General features: G+C 36.4%; 1 protein-coding gene across 32 annotated transcripts in view; it reads left to right on the top strand.

Annotated features, from left to right (window-relative positions):
* The first annotated feature begins 2,587 nt into the window (after positions 1-2,587).
* sox5 (SRY-box transcription factor 5) overlaps positions 2,588-18,118 on the top strand; it is a 234,830-nt gene continuing 219,299 nt past the window's right edge. For 19 of the 32 annotated variants that reach the window (XM_087247440.1, XM_087247432.1, XM_087247422.1 and 16 more), the window contains exons 1-2: positions 2,588-2,683; positions 2,800-2,929. The gene's annotated coding sequence lies outside the window, so the exon portion shown is untranslated. Of the gene's footprint in view, positions 2,930-18,118 lie in introns of all 32 variants that reach the window. The other 13 variants (XM_087247435.1, XM_087247416.1, XM_087247438.1 and 10 more) reach the window with 3 other exon arrangements.

Below are 18,118 nucleotides of genomic sequence, written 5' to 3'. Positions count from 1 at the left end.
TTTGTTAGTTCAAAGATTTTAAAATTAATTTTATTATTCATTTTGACATTTATTTTTGCATCAGGCTTATCCTTATCACTTATTAATAGTTAGCATTCATATTCATGCCTCAATCTCAGAAAATTGGCATAAAAGCTGTGAATGGGGCGTTACAAAAGGATACACTATTTGTACCATACAGTATAAGTATCCAATAGGAGCTAATTAGAACCTTTTAAAAGGGTTTTCCCCAGTTTTGTAATTGTTTTTTTATTGTAAGTTAATGCTCCTATCTTACGATAAACACTTTAAAGATAAACCATATGATTTTTGACAACTTTTGAAATGTCATTTTTTTAAACAACAGATGGTTTTGCAGTACAACATTAGCTCCTGGTTTGTTAAGGCATGTCACATGAGAGAGAGTAAAATGAATCTGACCAGTTAATCGAGGATGTCAGTGACCAAGAAATTGAAGGATTAGTTCTGGGCAGTTTCTCGGATGGAAAGCACTGATATGGTTCATTTTGAACAGGACGCAGGATGCATAACTTTTCGTACTTTTGCGTAACTGTTTCCTTCATTCTGTTGCTTGGAATAGAACTAACGGATCTGTGTTTCCGACGTGGCGATGAGCTGTACATGATAAAGAGACACAAGAGTCCTGCAGTTTGGCTCTATAATTCAGTACCTGCCTGCAATGATACTCATGCACCGCTAGAGGTCAGCTATGACTGATATGGAGTGTGTAAAAATATCCTCTCAAGCCGCTCAATGTGATTTACATGCTGTACCTACATGCTTTACATGTTGTTATAAATACACGTGCATGTTCATAAAACATAATATGCAACAGATTAGATATGGCTTATTAATGGTGCAAGAGAAAATTCAAATGCTATAATTTTTGGGGGGAGAATTTTTCTTTCATCAAAAGATTAAGCATGAGGTTTTTAATATTCTACTGTGATTTAACCCAGTGAACTGTGAGCTGTACCTGTTTCATTTCACCCTGAATAATTGTCCTTAACTAATTACTCTTGAAGCTTCCTTATTTTTGTTTTGTGAAGCCCATAACATCAAAATACCTCAGTTGTGCTTTCTTTCTTTTGAAACTTTGATCTCCTCATCATCTAACAACATGGGACAATAATAACATTATTTCAATACCTGCAACCATAGGCTACTTCGTTTGTTTTCATGACAAAAGTCAGGAGGTTATTGTTCTATTTGAATGACAATAATGGCCTGATACATGCAAGTAAATAGCTAGCCTAAAAGTTTATCCACTATTTCCTTATTATGTGTTACGGTTAAAGTTTATTTGAAAACAAAACTGTTTGTTTAATTTTCACTTTAAGGTGTTTTACGTGATTTTAAGTGACGTCCGTATCATAAATAAAATAATGTAACATAGTTCTGTCCCAGTTGTCTAATATATTCTTATCTAAAGTATTTATTATTCTGTAAGAGAAAATCAGGTTCACATTAGCTGCTTAGGACTGCACACGTTCCCTGGCGCGCGCAGAGAAACCTGAAACGCGCGTGCGCGCGTACGTGAGGCGCGCTTCAAACTTTTGCCAAAACGTGACAACTGACTTTAAAACAGACTTATAATTGCGAAAAAAATTGACAAATTGTCGAAAAGAAACAATTCTGGGTAGGAAAAATCTATCTCATAATACATCAGACGTCTATTTTAACTTCAAAAATATGACAACAGGACAATTTATCATTTTAATCACTGAATAAACCTGAGCAAAAGATCCATGAAATGTAATGTTTCACTCAAATAATAAATTGCATTAAATGCTGACCTTATTGAATAATCCACGGATGTTTGTGTGGACAGATGAAATCAAATCGGTAGCAAATTTCATTTTAGGAATTAAACGTGCAGATTTGTAAGCAAATGCCTGGTCGTTATCTGAGTTATCTTTTGCTTCCAAATGAACCGAACATGTATTATAATGAAGGCTTTAGCCTGCTGGTAAATACATTGTCTAAGTATAAATATTAACACTCTAATATCTGTTTGTATACACTCATTTTAAGCACAACCCAAAACATTTTGACTACAAAGGCGTGTTGTGTAATATAGATGCGCGTGACTTGACAGGTGAATTAAAACAAACGGCGCGTGTGGGAAACTGCTACTGCATGAGCTCATGACGGGCGCGCGACTAACACCTGTGCGCATCCTTGCGCCTCCGGCACACAGGTATAAACATTACACCTCATGACAGTAATTTAACCAAGATTAAAGAAGTTCACGCATTAACATGCCGGTAGCTCGCCAGGGAAGATGATAGAACGATTATTGACATTCAAAAATCCCTCGTTCTGTAAATAGGCTATGCTTTAATATAAGGCACCTGGAAGGGCTCGCACTTATTAGACCGCAGTAAAGAAGCGTTCAAGGACAACTGTAAATAACAAAGTGTGTCAAAACTGCGCTCACTCAAAATTAGACGTCCCAAATCCAGTCCTCGCATACTTAATCTGGGTTCTACTTATTATGTTTTGATAAGTGCAAATGTCGTGTGCTGTCGCCTTTATAGCTTTCGATGCGCCCTCAGGTAAGAGCGCGCGCACACCAAACTGCTTTGAACTGCATGTAGCGCTTTAGCCAAGCCCAGTGTGCTGGATTTAAATGGTCCAGTTTTGTCACATTTGCTTTGCTCAACCGAGCACTGGCGCTAAGGTAACCACTCTTGGCTCAGAGCCTGTTGTTTAGAACACGAAACAAATTGACTTCTCCTCCCCCAAGTCTTTGCCTTTTGTAATTTTGCTTTGGCGTTGTTGTTTGTGTGTGACCAGCCCTGGGATTTCACCTCGTCCTTGAGAGACCAGCGCAAATCAACACAGATAAGACATCCCGACCCTGTTCACCTAACCCGGAGGGTCGTTTTCCTTCGAGACACGTGGACGGAGACGTACGCGACACTAGGTGAGTGATTCCAGACCGCATTGAACTTTAACTTGTGATGTGTGCGTGTTTTGTCGTGGTCGGTAGACTGGCGCGCGCGGAGCTGCTGCTCGCGTGACTGCCTGTTGTTGAGCACCGTTAACGGGCAGGGGCTCCGCGATCTCTCCCCCTCTCTCTCAGTCAGCTATTGCGATCTTTCCCCCATTCCTTAGTCAGAGTAATCCATCTGGGATTAAAGCGCGTTAACCCTCCAATCATCAGCAGCTCGATCATTCCTGCCCCAAACAGCAGCAGATCTCAATCCAAAGGCTGTCTCAGTTTCACTATCCTCATCAGCTAGTTACACAGTTATTGATTATTTTTCATTTAGATGCTTTTGCATATGCCAAAAGGCTCTTTGCTATGTTTTCTACTAAGTCACATTTTTATGCACATTTGAAGTGTTAAATGTACTGTGAAATCCACTTAATAAATTAAACACTATGAAATAATTGAATATTCAAAATAAAAATATAATATATAAAATTCTAAAATATAGTGATAAGACAGAATAATAATAATAGTAATAATAATAATGATAATGATAATAATAATAGTAATAATAATAATAATAATAACTTTTGTTCTTTCCTAATATAAAGAAAAAAGTATAATTTTTACAATGTGTAATTAGTGCAACAAGACATTACTTAAATATATTTACAGAGAGCTTTCACATATTTTAAAACATCTTTTGAAGTTCTCCTGTTAATCAGTGTATGTTATCATAGCACACGCGTATCTGAGCTGAAGTGCACTTAATCATAATTTGTGGAAACAATCTTCTAAAGTGAACATAAGAGGCTCTGATGAATGTTGTTTTACTTTTAAAACGAAACTTCATGAAGTTGATCCACCGCCTTGATTCATCCAAAGAGACTTTGAGTTAAGTCTTAAAAGTTAAATAGTTAATTAAATAGTTGTACAGTGTGTGCATTTTTTGTACTCACAAATACTACTTGCACTGAAAACATACAGAATTTAAACCTTTTAATGGATCTTGCCGCTGTATATATGATCGCGGTGAACTCCATCATAAAATCCAGCTGTTGAGTTCACACATAAATCTTATGAAAAATTAACGCTGACTTGTGTGGAGAGGAGAGAAGTAATTTGCTGAAGTAAGTCATATATTACCGTGTTGGCTCTAATATGCTGGTGATTGATTTCAGTGTTCACAAATTCATAAACGCTGTGATAAAGTAGTCAGGTAATCAACTGGTGTGATTTCTATAATTTATTATAGGAATTAATTGTAATGTAATAGGAAGATGAGGGTTCTGTGGGCAAAAAAAGAAAAAAGTTAATATGAATTCTGGTTGTAATTCACAATGTTTTCTGTTGTTTTGTCAGAATGATTTTACTATCGCTCTCTTTTTTTTAGTGGTGTCTTGTTAAATTCACTGGGGCTCTTCCTTTTTTGGCCAATGTTTTATTAACACTTTGCATAAAGTGAGTTTTGGCTATTACCCACAAAGCCTTGCCTCATCATTCTGTCATAATTTGCATAATAAGATTTTTTCATTTTTCCCTTTTCTCAGGCACTTACAAGAGCCCCTCTTTTTGAGTGTTTCTCCATTTAAAATCCATTGACTTTATTCTTCCATTGTGACTTTGAATAAATTCTTCTCTGATAAGTACATAACCAGACATTTGATCTTGAATGTAGCTGTTTAATATCAGAATTCCAACAGAAACTCCCAATAAAAAAAAGACCTGCCGAAAATATCATGCTGTAAGAGTTATTTTAGGCCATGTTAGTTGCAGAGTTTCTCCATATCTCAACGCAGAATCAGGGATTGGTTTCCGATTGCAGGGAGGGAGAGAAAAATCACTGTGCATGTGCTCTCTCTCTCTCTCTCTCTCTCTCTCTCTCACACTAACTTACTAATTTACTCCTGTCAGACAGATATTATAGGCCAGGTATAGTCTTTATCCCATAGTCCGCATCTGAAATGATTCTGTCAACCGCCAAAAAAAACAAAAAAAGTTTTTAAAATGTAATTAATTAAATGCAGGAAGACTGGAAAAAGTTTTTGAGCACTATCTAGGGCAATTTTTATTTTGATTTGTTGAAAAGCAGATTATAATGTATTATAAATTTATAAAATTATTATAAAATGATCACAGCTGCTCTCGCAGCTGGTCTCGCATTAGTAATCATTGCTAGACCAATCAGATATCATTTCTAGACCAATCAGATGTCATTGCTAGACCAATCAGATGTATTCTAGCCTCCAATAAATAAATACATTCATCCTACCGTCCTTATCTTCATTTTGAAGAATCCCCCCATACACCCCATATCCTCTTTTCCTTCTTAACCAGGGGGAGCTCTCGAGACCTATCTGATCTTAGACCCACTGTCATCCTACAGTAAATGACCAGGCAGGAGCCCTGGGCTCAAGTCTCTTCGAGCTCAGGTTTCTCTCCTAGGACAGCATGCCAAATTCGCAAATTGTATCAAGCAATAGCTAAGTGTCAACTCTTGAAATAGAAGTTTTAAAGAATGTCAACTGCTCTTTTCAGTGTGATCATAATGAATGGGAACTTAAGCTTGGTTCACATCAGATGTGAAACATTGCATCACTCACTTTATATACTCACAGGCAGTGTTAGGTAAAGTTACTTTGCAAAGTAATGCATTACAATATTGAGTTACTCTCCTAAAAAGTAACTTGCGTTACTTAGTTGCTTTTTATAGTACGTAATGCGTTACTTTTGCGTTACTTTTTTTTACCAGGCTGAGGCTGGTGATTACTTACTAAACTTGCAGGTTTTTTTAAAATTGCTCTGCCATGAACAACACGCTGTATAACCTACACCATTATTTACCTTAAAAAACACAATGAAAATGAATAATGTAGGATACTGTTGTCTTTTGAGAAGTTCCTACATGTCGTGTGTATATACAGATTAATGAAATTTGAAATGCTGCTTTTTGTCTTATTAGTGACATACAAACCATTTTCAAGTACAATTCCTTTTTTTCTTGTGTTCAAAATAATGAAAGCATTCTCTCATCTTAATTATAATTAATCAATTTACTTTTTAAAAGCTAACTAATTAAACAAAAAAATTAAGTTGTTTTGTATTTTTGTTAAATTTACTCAAATATTATAACAAATTTTTAAGTGATGCGTTACTTTACTTGTAGAAAAGTAATATTATTATGTAACTCATGTTACTTGTAATGCGTTACCCCTAACACTGCTCACAGGATGTTTTTCACCTCATGCATATTTTTTTGTCAAGTTTTTTTTTTTACTTGGTTGGAACATGCAATTGAGGCAAATTCTACACATTCGAAAACAACTTGTTGCATATTCTGTGTCCATATTCTGGCCCTGTTTCCACCTGTTACGTGTGTTTTCAGTCATCTGAACACAAGTGGTTAACAGAGAGGAATTACAGTTTCTACCTGATTTATAACGGCTTTCTTGTGACATCAAGAGCTTTCTTTCTTATTTTGTCATGCTCTACTACTGTCGCTGACAACTTTGCAACTGACTGGCACTATTTGACTTATAATGTTTGAACCCAAATGTGGCTTATGAGCGAGCAGGAAAACAAGTGAATGAAAAGGAAGTGAATTTGATTCCGATCATTGTGTGCTTTATGTAAAACACCGAGATATAGGAATACCTTGTTTTGGTGCGTTTTGTTCACAACACATCTCGTATAGATCATGCTAGGTCAGTTGGTGAACCGTAGGTAGTCTTTTCTGGCTGTTTGAACACATGAGTGTTTAACAATCCAATCAAATGAGTTTTTGACCACCTGTGGAAGAAGTTAAAAGTGGGCAAGTTCAAATGCTGTCGATCCTGTTTACATCTGTATTCCTACATTTGTTATGGGATTTGATGAAAATACAGTTTAATATCAGGTATAAACAGGACCTAATCTGACTTTTTTGCATTCATCTTTTTCTTTGTATTGTGTGCCTAACTATTGTAGTCAAGTCTTCTTTTTAATTTTTTTTCCCCCATTACACAGCATTAAAAACGCTTCTGTAGAGATTGCGTTTCCCCCCTAATTTTGCATTGTTAAATATATGTTGTAAAAGTGTTATACATGTATTTTAGTAATTATTCCCCGAAAAAAAATTCTCCTTTTTTTGTTCTGCATGAGAAAAAAATTCAAAAGAGTTTGGAACAACATGAGGGTGAGTAAAAGATGACACAGTTGGTTTTTTGGGTTAACTGTCCCTGTAAGGTGGGTTGACCCTCAGGAACAGAAGAACAGATCTGAATCCTTTTCGCCCACCACATCTCCTCTGTTGCCCGTTTGAACTGTGTGTTGATCACAGGACAGGAAACGGTAAACAAATTCTTCAACATGTGGCAGCCTGCTAGAGCATACTTTTCCATTTCTATCTCCCTCTCTTCATCGCGAGTGAAAAGCTTGCACTTCCTCCCACCTCCCTTACTTATACTCTCTCTCTCTCTCTCTCTCTCTCTCTCCCTCTCTCCCTCTTTCTCTCTCTCTCTCTCTTCCCCTCTCTCCAAAAAGCCAGCAGGAAGATAGTGCTAGCAGATCTTGGACTACACTGAATAGCATTTGCCAAGACATATGAATTATAAGGCTAATGGGCTTAAAAGGCTTGTCTTAACATTGTCTCTACTTAACCATGCAGAAGCTGGCTTACAGAATGGCAGAAATAGATTGGGAACCGAAATACCCCAATTTTGAGGTCAGGATTAGAATGGATGAAAGACACTAAGTTTCTTTACGAAACCATAAAATATTCAATTGTTGGCAAATTGAGAGAAATCTCTCCCCACTGCTCTATTCTTGCGAGTCGCCTGCCAAGCGTATTGTGATTGTGTTTTGACATACAACTGATGCGATTCTTCTCATACCCACAGAATCTGGGACAGGTCGTCATTATCAGGAGGGGTGTGGGGGGGGAGATGTAGTGAGAACAAAGTAACTGAGTTTCTGGGCTCGGATTGTGCAGGCAGCCCAGCGGTGAAACTCTGGCCATGTGTTCGGGCCGTCGCTCTGGTGGCTTTGGGCCGGACGTCCGCACAGCTGTGTGTGACCCGTGATGCTTGTGCTCCCTGCCCCAGTTCGGGACACATCCAGGGCTCCGATTGGATGCTTGTGCATCTGTGCCTTGTGCTTATTGGTTCTTAGAGCTTACTGAACTCTTTCTACTAGTGGGGTCCAGTGTTTGAGTTTAGTTGGATGGGATCTGAGGATCATTCCTGGCAGTTCCAGTTCTGTGGCAGGTCAGCGGCTTGCCCCCACCCGCCCCCCTCCCCTGCCCTCTCTCAGCCCTTCTGAATAAATGAGCTATTCTGGGACATGCAAATATCCAGAAAACTGGAAAAGTCTGTGGAATATGTTCAGGGAATGAATGAAGAGTTTGGGTCTGTTTCATTAACCTTGTGTGCGGACGGATTTGCGTATTAACCTTGCACAGACTTTTTAATGCAGAAATCATGATTCATCTGTAAGTTGAACTCGGATTTTTCTTTCTTAATTTTGAATATGCCGTGGGCCACAATGTGTTGTGTTTTTCAATAGTTCTTATGCTTACCAAGGCTGCAGTACTTGATCCAAAATACAGTCATTTTGTGAAATATGTTTATGATTTAAAAATAAAAGTAACTTTTGTTGAGTTTAATATAATATTAAATAAATACACATTAATTCATTAAAACATCTTGTGTGGGTCACGCTGTGTCACTTGACCACTTTTTCTTCTGAAACAAAATTAACGTTTTGTTTCTTTCACTGGAGAACACTTTCAAGTTGTTAAAAAGTAATAATAGATTAATAGACTCCTGGTCACCTTAGAAACGTAGAATGTGTTAAACTACATTTTTTTGCTTGTATATATATATTTATAGAAACCTGAATAGGTAAGTGACCTTACAATAAGTCTCACTAATTTTTAGTCACAGAATTGATGTGCGTTTTTAGTGCATGTTTTTAATGCTAAAAAAAAGTGTGAAGATGTTTTTTCCTGCCCACATACTGTAAATACACTTTAAAACAATTATCAGTTATTAATGAATGACACCTGTTTTCTCTGCTACTGTGATGTGTTATGTCTATGAAATAATTGTGCGTAATTTTTCAGACCCCACTCTATATAGGTGTCTTTAACTACTTAAATATACTAAAACTGTTTGGAAAAAATAAATAATGTTAAAGTTGCATTGAATAGCAAGATTTTTGCTGCTATTGAGGTAGGATACAGTTAAAGTAGGGACAATTTGAGTGGTATGAGAATGTGGGTTAAAGGGATAGTTTGCGCTTTTTGTTAACTTGATCATCTTCATTCTTTGAAGGACACTTTTTTTTTCTATAGTAGAACATTAAATTGTTCATTTTTATTGCTGAAGCTGTGACATCTGATGATTCATAAAATACATATCAATTTTTTTTTCTTGTGCTGCAAACTATATATAAAAGGAAGACTATTTGTGTGTGTGATCTCAGTCTTCTCACAGATTCCCAATGTTTAATATACACTCCAGACTGTCATGAACACACGTAGGACTACTTGCAGAGTCTGTAGGTTAAAGATTATAGTGTTTTATATGATGTTAAAGTGATAATTCACACACACACAAAAAATTCACCCTTTAGTTTACTCAACCTTAAGTGGTTTTAATCATTTGTAAGTTCCTCTCTTTATTCCAGTGATTACTAAAGAAGATATTTTGAAAATAGTTGAAAACTTGTTACCACTGAATTCCACAGAAGGAAAAACATGTATATTTATAGAAGTCGGTTGTTACTTTGTGTTCTACAGAAGAAATTAAATTAAACAGGTTTGGAACAAGTGAAGGGTGAGTAAATTGCAGAATTTTCAGTTTTGGGTGAAAAATCCTTTTAAATTTCTTGCACAGATCAACCATTTTCTGTTTAACGGAGAGTAGATTTTATCACAATTCTAAGCGTGATAGTGTTTTAATAACTAATTTCTAGTAACTGATTTATTTTATCTCTGCCATGATGACAGTAAATAATATTTTACTAGATATTTTTCTAGGTTAATTAGGTTAACTAGTCACGTTAGGGTAATTAGGGAAGTTATTGTATAACGATGGTTTGTTCTGTAGACAATAGAAAAATATATTGCTTAAAGGGCCTAATAATTTTACCTTAAAATGTTTTTTTAAAAATTAAAAATTTTATTTTAAAATTAAAAAAAAAATATATATATATATGTTTCAGCTTTAAAAAAAATCATCAAACTGATAATGAAAAAAGTCACCTATCTTAGCCTAAGTGTGGTTAAATTAACCAAAAATTTAAATCATTTAGTGAACTATCCCGATTGGTGAATTTTCCTTTTAAATAAAGCTGTATTTAAAATTATATTAACAATAATTCATTCTGGGTGACCCGGTGGCGCACGATCGCCTCACAGCAAAAAAGCCACAGTCCAAAGACATGTGGTATAGGTGAATTGGTTAAGCTAAAATTGTCTGAAGTGTATGCGTGTGATTGAGTGTGTATGGGCGTTTCCCAGTGATGGGCATCTGCTGTGTAAAACATATTCTGGATAAGTTGGCGGTTAATTCCGCTGTGGCGACCCCAGATTAATAAAGGGACTAAGCTAAAAAGAAAATAATCTGTTTCTGATAAAACTTGCCCTGATTGTTGCACGAAACAAATGTTTGGTTGTTGCATTGTTTGCTGGTTTGATATTCTTATTCTGTCTAAATTGATGGTGGACTGGTCCTCATGCTTTTAAGCTACAGAATGTGATTAGACCCTGCACAGGCTATGTGAGACTGTTTGACTTTTGATACTGGAATCAAACTCCAAACTTTATGCAAATCTGTTTGCAGTGAAGGATGAAAGCTAGCCTCTCTTAAAATGTTTGTGATGGACAGTGTTGGGTGACAGCGCCCCTCCGTCACGCAGAAACACTTGAAAGGTCCGCTGTTGAAAGTGGATGTGGGTGAGGGCTGGGTTGCCTTGACACTTTGATCAATCAAGGATAAATGAGAAGGCACGCTTTTATCACACTGAATAGTAATGACGAGCATTTGCCGTTTGAAAGCTACAAGCAAATGTTCCCGAAGCTACATCAAGAGTTTGATGGTCTTCATGACAAAGACATTTTTAACATTGCACGAGGACTTTCTTAAATTAATTGATCTATTCTTTGATTTATTTCACCTCCGTTTGCTGGCGTCAGATTTGCAACACTCAATCGTTCTCTCAAAAGACTTCAGTGAATAGCGGCTCATCTCATTGTGCTTTTACAAAACCGATTGTTCTCGTGGTCTTGTGGGATTTCAAGGTTTTTGCGTTCCTCCTCTAATCCCTGTCCTTAACCACCACACTTGCTGCATAACTCAACTATTTCGTTTAGGGAAATTAGTACGTTCTCGTCGACCCTGTCTTTCATCGTTTGCCGTGGTGCATATTTAAGTCCGTTCCTGGGCTTATTTTCCTAATTGGTGGCCTGTACTTGCTCAACACCGATTGCCTTTGATCATCTCAGATCATTACGTTTACCTCATTAATTTGCTCAATCCAGTTTTTTCCCCCTCCCCTGTTGAGCCAAATTTAAGGGCCCATGTAAAAATTGGATTAATAATACATTTTATGAGCCAAGAGAAAAATCAGCTCCCTTTGTGGTCTCTCTTCTGTCTCCCTTGTCTTTCTTCTTACCCGCTGATTGTGTTTCCCTAGTGTGAAAGACACAAGCCAAACAATGCCTGATGAAAGGACACTCTCTGCATTTGTTGCTGTTGACCTGAATCTAGTCTGAAAGGAAGCCACGGACAGGGCGGAGAGGAACGAAGATTCAGGGAGGAACGATATCGTGCTGTTCGCTGTGCGTAGTCGGGAAAGTTGCTGATTAGATCCCTAGTGCTGGTGGCGCCCAGTGCTCTGATCATGGCAAAGAAGATTCTGCTGAAGACCTTGCAATCTGACCCTCTTGAACGGTGTAGAAATGTGTACTAAATGGATGTATTGAGTTGTTTAGGTGACATCAAGATCTATATAGGTTTGTGACACACAATACTGGTGTTGTGCAGTGGTTTTATTAAGGGCACAATATGTCAGTTTCACCATAACAAACACAAGGTGTATTTTGATGACCCATGACAGAGTGTGCAATCATTATAGTTGTATTCTTTATTACATCCTACGGGACAAATCATTGTCATGGATGAGCTTAAGTGTTTAAAACATATTATCATTGTATTTAGAATCAGTTGAAAGCCATCAAAACAAAATGAGACCTCTGAAGCAATTGCTAATGAGATTAGAAGAGTTTTCAATATACCACAATCAACCACTTCTGGTTCTTGTAGTCATGATTGTGTGGCGTAGAAGCAGCGCTGTTTTATCATACTCAATACATTTTAGAATTGTGTTATAATGCACAATGAAACTGGCCACGTCACTAGTTAAAATTGCTTATTTATCTGGATTTGAACATTCTTTGAAACATTTAAGATCATTTAAATAAATGAGTTAGCAAAATGTATAACACTGTTCTTTTTTGGACTCTTTAATGAAAATTTTTTACTAAAAATGTAATTTAATACAACCTGTAATACAAAACCATTTTGCTTTATGTACAAATGGAAAAGTTTTTATGCACTTTGGCTATTTATACAAAAATAGCATTTCAGATACCTGAAAACCCAGACAATACTACCGTTATTATTACCATATAGCTACAAAATCACATTTTTGTGAACATGGCATCACGCACACACATGATGTTTATAGTATACATAAGTACTTGACAACTCAAAAAACAATGGTGGACTAAACTGTATAGGGGCTTTGTAGTTACAAAAACTCAGTAGGTAATATCCATCAAGCCTGATTCCCTCTGAACTATTTTCCTGGTTGCATTGGCACCAAAACTAGAAGCTGTGAATTGACTTAAACTGGCCAACAATGACATCAACAAAGTCAACAACTAGAGGATGGAGGATGTTTTTTGAATGTGTTTGACTTGTAACACTTCAAAGTACTCTGCTGGTGTTCATATGGTATGTAATTCGCCCAATCAGTGTACATTTATGTCATTGGGAGCTCTTATTGTGCTGGATTAGACCCTGCAAATATGCCAAAAAGTCGGTACTTTTTACTTCCAATAGCAACTGTGAAAAAGTTGCTGTGAGAAGCACATGTTTTTTTTCTTTGTAACGTTTGTTTCGTTGCAACTTTGTAAAACTAGGACACATAATTCTAATTTCCAGTTATTAATACAAGTATTTATTTCTACTAACCCAAATTTTTAAAGGTATTGTGTAATGTTTGTATTTATATGTTTCTCATGGTCATTTTAAACAATAGTTTTAGCTTCATTTCAGTAATTCTCTTTTACATCATCACCAGTCTCTCTTCTATTTTCCCTGTTTATCTTCATCCCTTTTGCTCATTAATTGTATATACTGACATATACTAGTTTTACCTTTGTTGCAAATTCCATTTCCTTTAAGCAAACAGTGTCGCAGCGAACGTTGTGCAACTTAGTTTGATATTTCATCACCGTCTTTTGCTTTGTCTGCCACCTCTTCATCTTTATCTCCTGTCGTTTATCCTTTTTTTTGTGTTGTCTTTATCTTCATTTTAGTCTTCTATCCTTAGTCTCTTGTGTGCATTTGCCTCCCACACTTCTACCTTAAAAAGCCTCAGGCCTAACACTTTTGACAAAGATACATGTAGACTTTAAAAGCAAAGAATTCATCATATTTATTGTCTCGCTGCCAAATAGGGCACAAATAATCCACTCCAATTAGGTGTTTGTGGCATGAAAATTGGATTTTCTCTCTCTTATGAAAACGCATATTCCAGAACACCATTGTTGATTTTGAATTCCAGTGACGACAAGAGAACAACATGCCAGGTTGATTTCACACAGGCATCTACATATAGAGGCCGTAGGTAAATATAGATCTATATCTTTCGCACGCACTTTGTTTTTACTGTATCGAGGGCTGTTATTGTCCTTCCCATGTGGTCGTATACATATCAATGTGACGAAATCTCACAATCCATGAACTGATGTCTTAGCCGGCGTACAAAGGAAAACGGCTGGCTTTGTTGAGAGGCGTTTATTGTCTTCCAACCCAGAACAAGCAAACAAACAAAGTCGTGAGGCGTCTATTGAGCAGATTGCAGCGCATATGATTTAGTCTCAAGGCTTTGGGCTTTTATGTCCACATGATTGTGTGCGTCTTCATATTGTTTGGTTTCAGACGTTTTCCATTATCATATAGATAACTGAACATTGTTATTTGGATATGAGAAGCTGCGGCTAATGTAATGTCATCTCTTTGCCTGCGAGTGACTTTTTTTCCCCCCTAGCTTTTATGATCCTGTCTTTCTACTTTATGGGAAGATTGGAGACCAGAGAAAAGGGGAAAAATGCTATGGATTTTTGCACTCAATAAATCAATGACCTACTTTGGTATTTTGTGAAACCTTGCTTATTTTTCACATGCCCGTGGGGGTCGTTCTGTTTATTTAGCTGTGTGTATGTGTGTTACTGTGAGTGTGTATGCAGTTGTTCAGGTCCCAAGAGAGTGTTTTGGATCTATACTCATTGGCCGGCAGCATCGGTCGAGCTCGGGTTCAGATCTGATAGCGAGTGTCTCCTGACCGCTGATCTGAGACCGTCGCTCCCATTGATGGTAAATGATTGCACTCAGGATTGGGATGCGTTACACAGGTCTTGGGTCAGTGTAACCAGATGACCTACAGTTTACCCTGAAAGTCCTCCAAGTGTGCAAGCACTGACTGTTCCCACTTTGCACAACGCTTGGATACAGTTGTGCTCTCTGGACCTAGCGCGTTGAAAACAATAGCAGAGGAGGTCAATGACATGACTTGACTGGATCTGTTCAGTTCTTTAAATATACTATCTCTCTGTTGTGACTTGTTTTTCTTCCAGTGAAATTACTCAAACTCTGGTTCTGAAGTGTTGTTTCGAAGTTAATGAATCAGAAAAATTTGATTTCGGTAAGATTTTGCTTTCACTAGATGAAATTGTGTCCTCTAGTTAAATCATTTTAACAAACACCAGCGCAACTTTTTTTAGGTACCCTTTAACTTTTAAGTTAAATTAGGTCTTTTGGTAACACTTTAGAATAAGGTTCTATTAGTTAATGTTAGTTAATGTTTAATGTTAATATTTCAGTATGCTTTTACTTAAATGAACAAACAATATATGATGTATTTATTACAGAAATTTTTTTATCTTTATTAACATTAGTGTAAATATATTTGGTTAACTCAACACAATTTAGGATTTTAATAATACATCTGGAAATGTTGAACTATGATTAATTAATAATTGCTGTACAAGAATTGCTCGTTCTAAGTTTATGTTTGTAAATACCAGAGGTGGGAGTAAGTCACACATGTGCCAGTCACAAGCAAGTCTTGAGCCATAACCTTCAAGTCTCAAGCAAGTTAAGTAAATTTTTGTCGGACTCAAGTCAAGTTGAGTCACTGCTTATTTCAAGTCAATTCAAGTCGTAGCTTGGTCAAACAAGTCACTTTCAAGTCAATAATTTTTGTCAATTTTCGAACTTTTGCAATTTCTTTTCCAAATTATATAAATAAATAAATAAATAAATAAATATATATATACACACACACACACACACACACACAAAATACTGAATCAAAAATGTATTTTTTTCTTTTATTACAACATCTTTATTGTATTAAAAGATCCTCTTCCTCAAATACATTTTGTACATTTCCATGACTCCAACAAAAAAAGTTTTGATTAGTAATATGCATTGCTAAGAATGAACTCTAAAAGCAGTTTTGAACCTGTAGATTCTAGATATTATATCTAACCCATTTCACACATATATTACAGTCAGGTTTGGAGATCCATGGTCTAAAATAGTTTCTTGTTTTGCCTTACTTGATTCTTCTTTTTAAAAAAAATCTATTGTGGAAAGAAACACTAATCCACAAATTACTTAGTTACCCACCTTTTACCTGCCTGACACTTCCTTTGACATAATAAAAAACCAAACAAAAAAACCCTGATATCCTGATTTATCCACTTACTTAAAAAAATAATCAATTCAAGTCAGGAATCAGTTGCAGTGCTTTATTCTGAACAGTACAGGACTCATTCTGAACTCAAATCCTAAATTTTTCGGACTGATCTGAGTCTTGACAGTCAAGTCGAGTCTTTTTTGGGTAATTTTCAAGCAAGTCTCATTTTCAAAATTTTGCAACTAAAGTCTGACTTGAGTCAAGTCATGTGACTCAAGTCCCCCATCTCTGGTAAATACATTAACTAATTTAAAGTGTGACTTTTTAAACCCAAAACATTTACTACATTTTGCACCATTCAGATCAAGAAAAAATAACAATACATAACAAAAGCCAATAAATAAATGAAAATAAAAAATTCAATCAAACCAGCATCTGTTTTAATAGTAGTTGATGCATATGCAAATAACTTATTATACTTTGGTATCATGCAGTTTATTCTAATATACAGCATATTAAAATCAAATTTTATATATAAAAAATGTAAATAAAAAATATTATAAATTATATACCAAGTACATTAAACTAAAATGAACATAATTACAAACACATTCATAAGAACATCATTATAAATGTTTGAATTATATACGTTTAAAAAACATCCTATGTTTTAAAATGACTTGATTTTCTTTAGTCAAAGAGACTTTTTTAAAACTAAAGCCTAATCAAATAACAAAAACTAAAAAATAAATCTTCCCAACAGACTTCGCCTTATCCAATTGGCTTCGGAATGTTAAAAAAACATGAATGTCTTACTTTATAATCGTCTCTGCATATTAAGCTGCCTATTGGAGAGAGTGCTTGAACATTGCAAAAAAATGATGTGCTTCATCTTTACAGAATGAAGCCTTTATTCCGTATAATAGAAGAAATGTGAACCCCCTTGATAAACTTGCTGGGTTTTGTCTTGTACTGTAAGAGAATTCTCTGTAGCTTATGCAGCACATAATTTGCTTTTCCGCAAAGTTTGATCATGCATTCTTTTAGCTGTTACTGATATAATACGTGGAAGTATTTGCTGATACATGTGTGTGTGTGTGTGTTTGTGGATGTTCTTTGTCTGTGGTTTCATCAAGCTTGTGTGTGTGTGTGTGTGTGAGAGCCCCTCTGCCTGAGAGCTTCCCTCTGATCTTCCCTGTGCGTTCTCTCACTTTCAACATCTTCCCTTTCTTATGGAAAAGAGCCAATTAGAGTTGTGTCTGTTTGTTTAAAACAAAATGGCTTTTAATTAGTCTGATCAAAACCTCACTTCTGTAGGCCCCGGGATCCACTTTGTAGTTCCCCTCTAGATTGCAGATGGTTTTGATGCTGGCTGATAGGACAGGAAGACAATCTGATGGCTTTTAATGAATGCTCTTACTTTTGTCTGCTCGTACCTTTCTCTTTTTCCTTTCTTTCTCTCTGTCTCTTTTGTTGTATTGTTCGCACTGGCCTGCAAAAACCCACCCGCCCCACGTTTTTCTGTCATTTTCAGAAAGGCCACTGCTCGTTGCGCTCAAACCCGGTGTCCTGCAGCTGGGGATTGTGGGTAAATGTGGATGTGACCTCATCCTCAGGTGGTGCCTCTGGGGCCTGCTGCTCCTTATAGTCCTGCTCTTCTGTCCTTAAGAGACTTCATGCAGACATAATACAGGCTTTCATTAAAGGGCGTTTGGGCCAAGGGCGAATCTGCTTCTCTGAGGCTTCAGTCAAAGGAAACCTTATCTATTATGAGAGAGTCTTTATCTTACGCATTTTCTCTGGTGCCCTCTGTACTGTTCGAGTGGAACAAAAGAGCTCTTTGCTTGAGAAAGTGAATTTATTTCTGACATTGTGGTCACTGAACTCGGCCCTCTGTGAATTAAATTGGCCCGGTTGTGCTCGAGGGATCTTTTCCGTGTTAAACCCAGTCCCATCGCCAACTGGGATGTTTACTGTATTGGGTTCTGGGTAGTGTTGGATGACGAACTAGCGATAATCTAGGTTCTTCCAGGTTAATAGTCTAGGTCTAGGTGATTCGTTCATGTTAAATCGTCATAAGTCGATGCTTACGAACTTATCAGTTATATTTGTGTAAGCATGTATTTGTTTATTTGTTTATTAATTTATTTCTCTATCTTCATTCATTCATTCATTCATTCCTTTATTAATTTGTTTGCTTGTTCATTC

This window comes from Danio rerio, chromosome 4 (assembly GCF_052040795.2).
Source record: "Danio rerio strain M-AB ecotype USA chromosome 4, GRCz13ab, whole genome shotgun sequence".
Lineage (NCBI taxonomy): Eukaryota > Metazoa > Chordata > Actinopteri > Cypriniformes > Danionidae > Danio > Danio rerio.
Note: the sequence above shows the minus strand (reverse complement) of the source record. Positions and strands in the feature narration are given on the sequence as shown.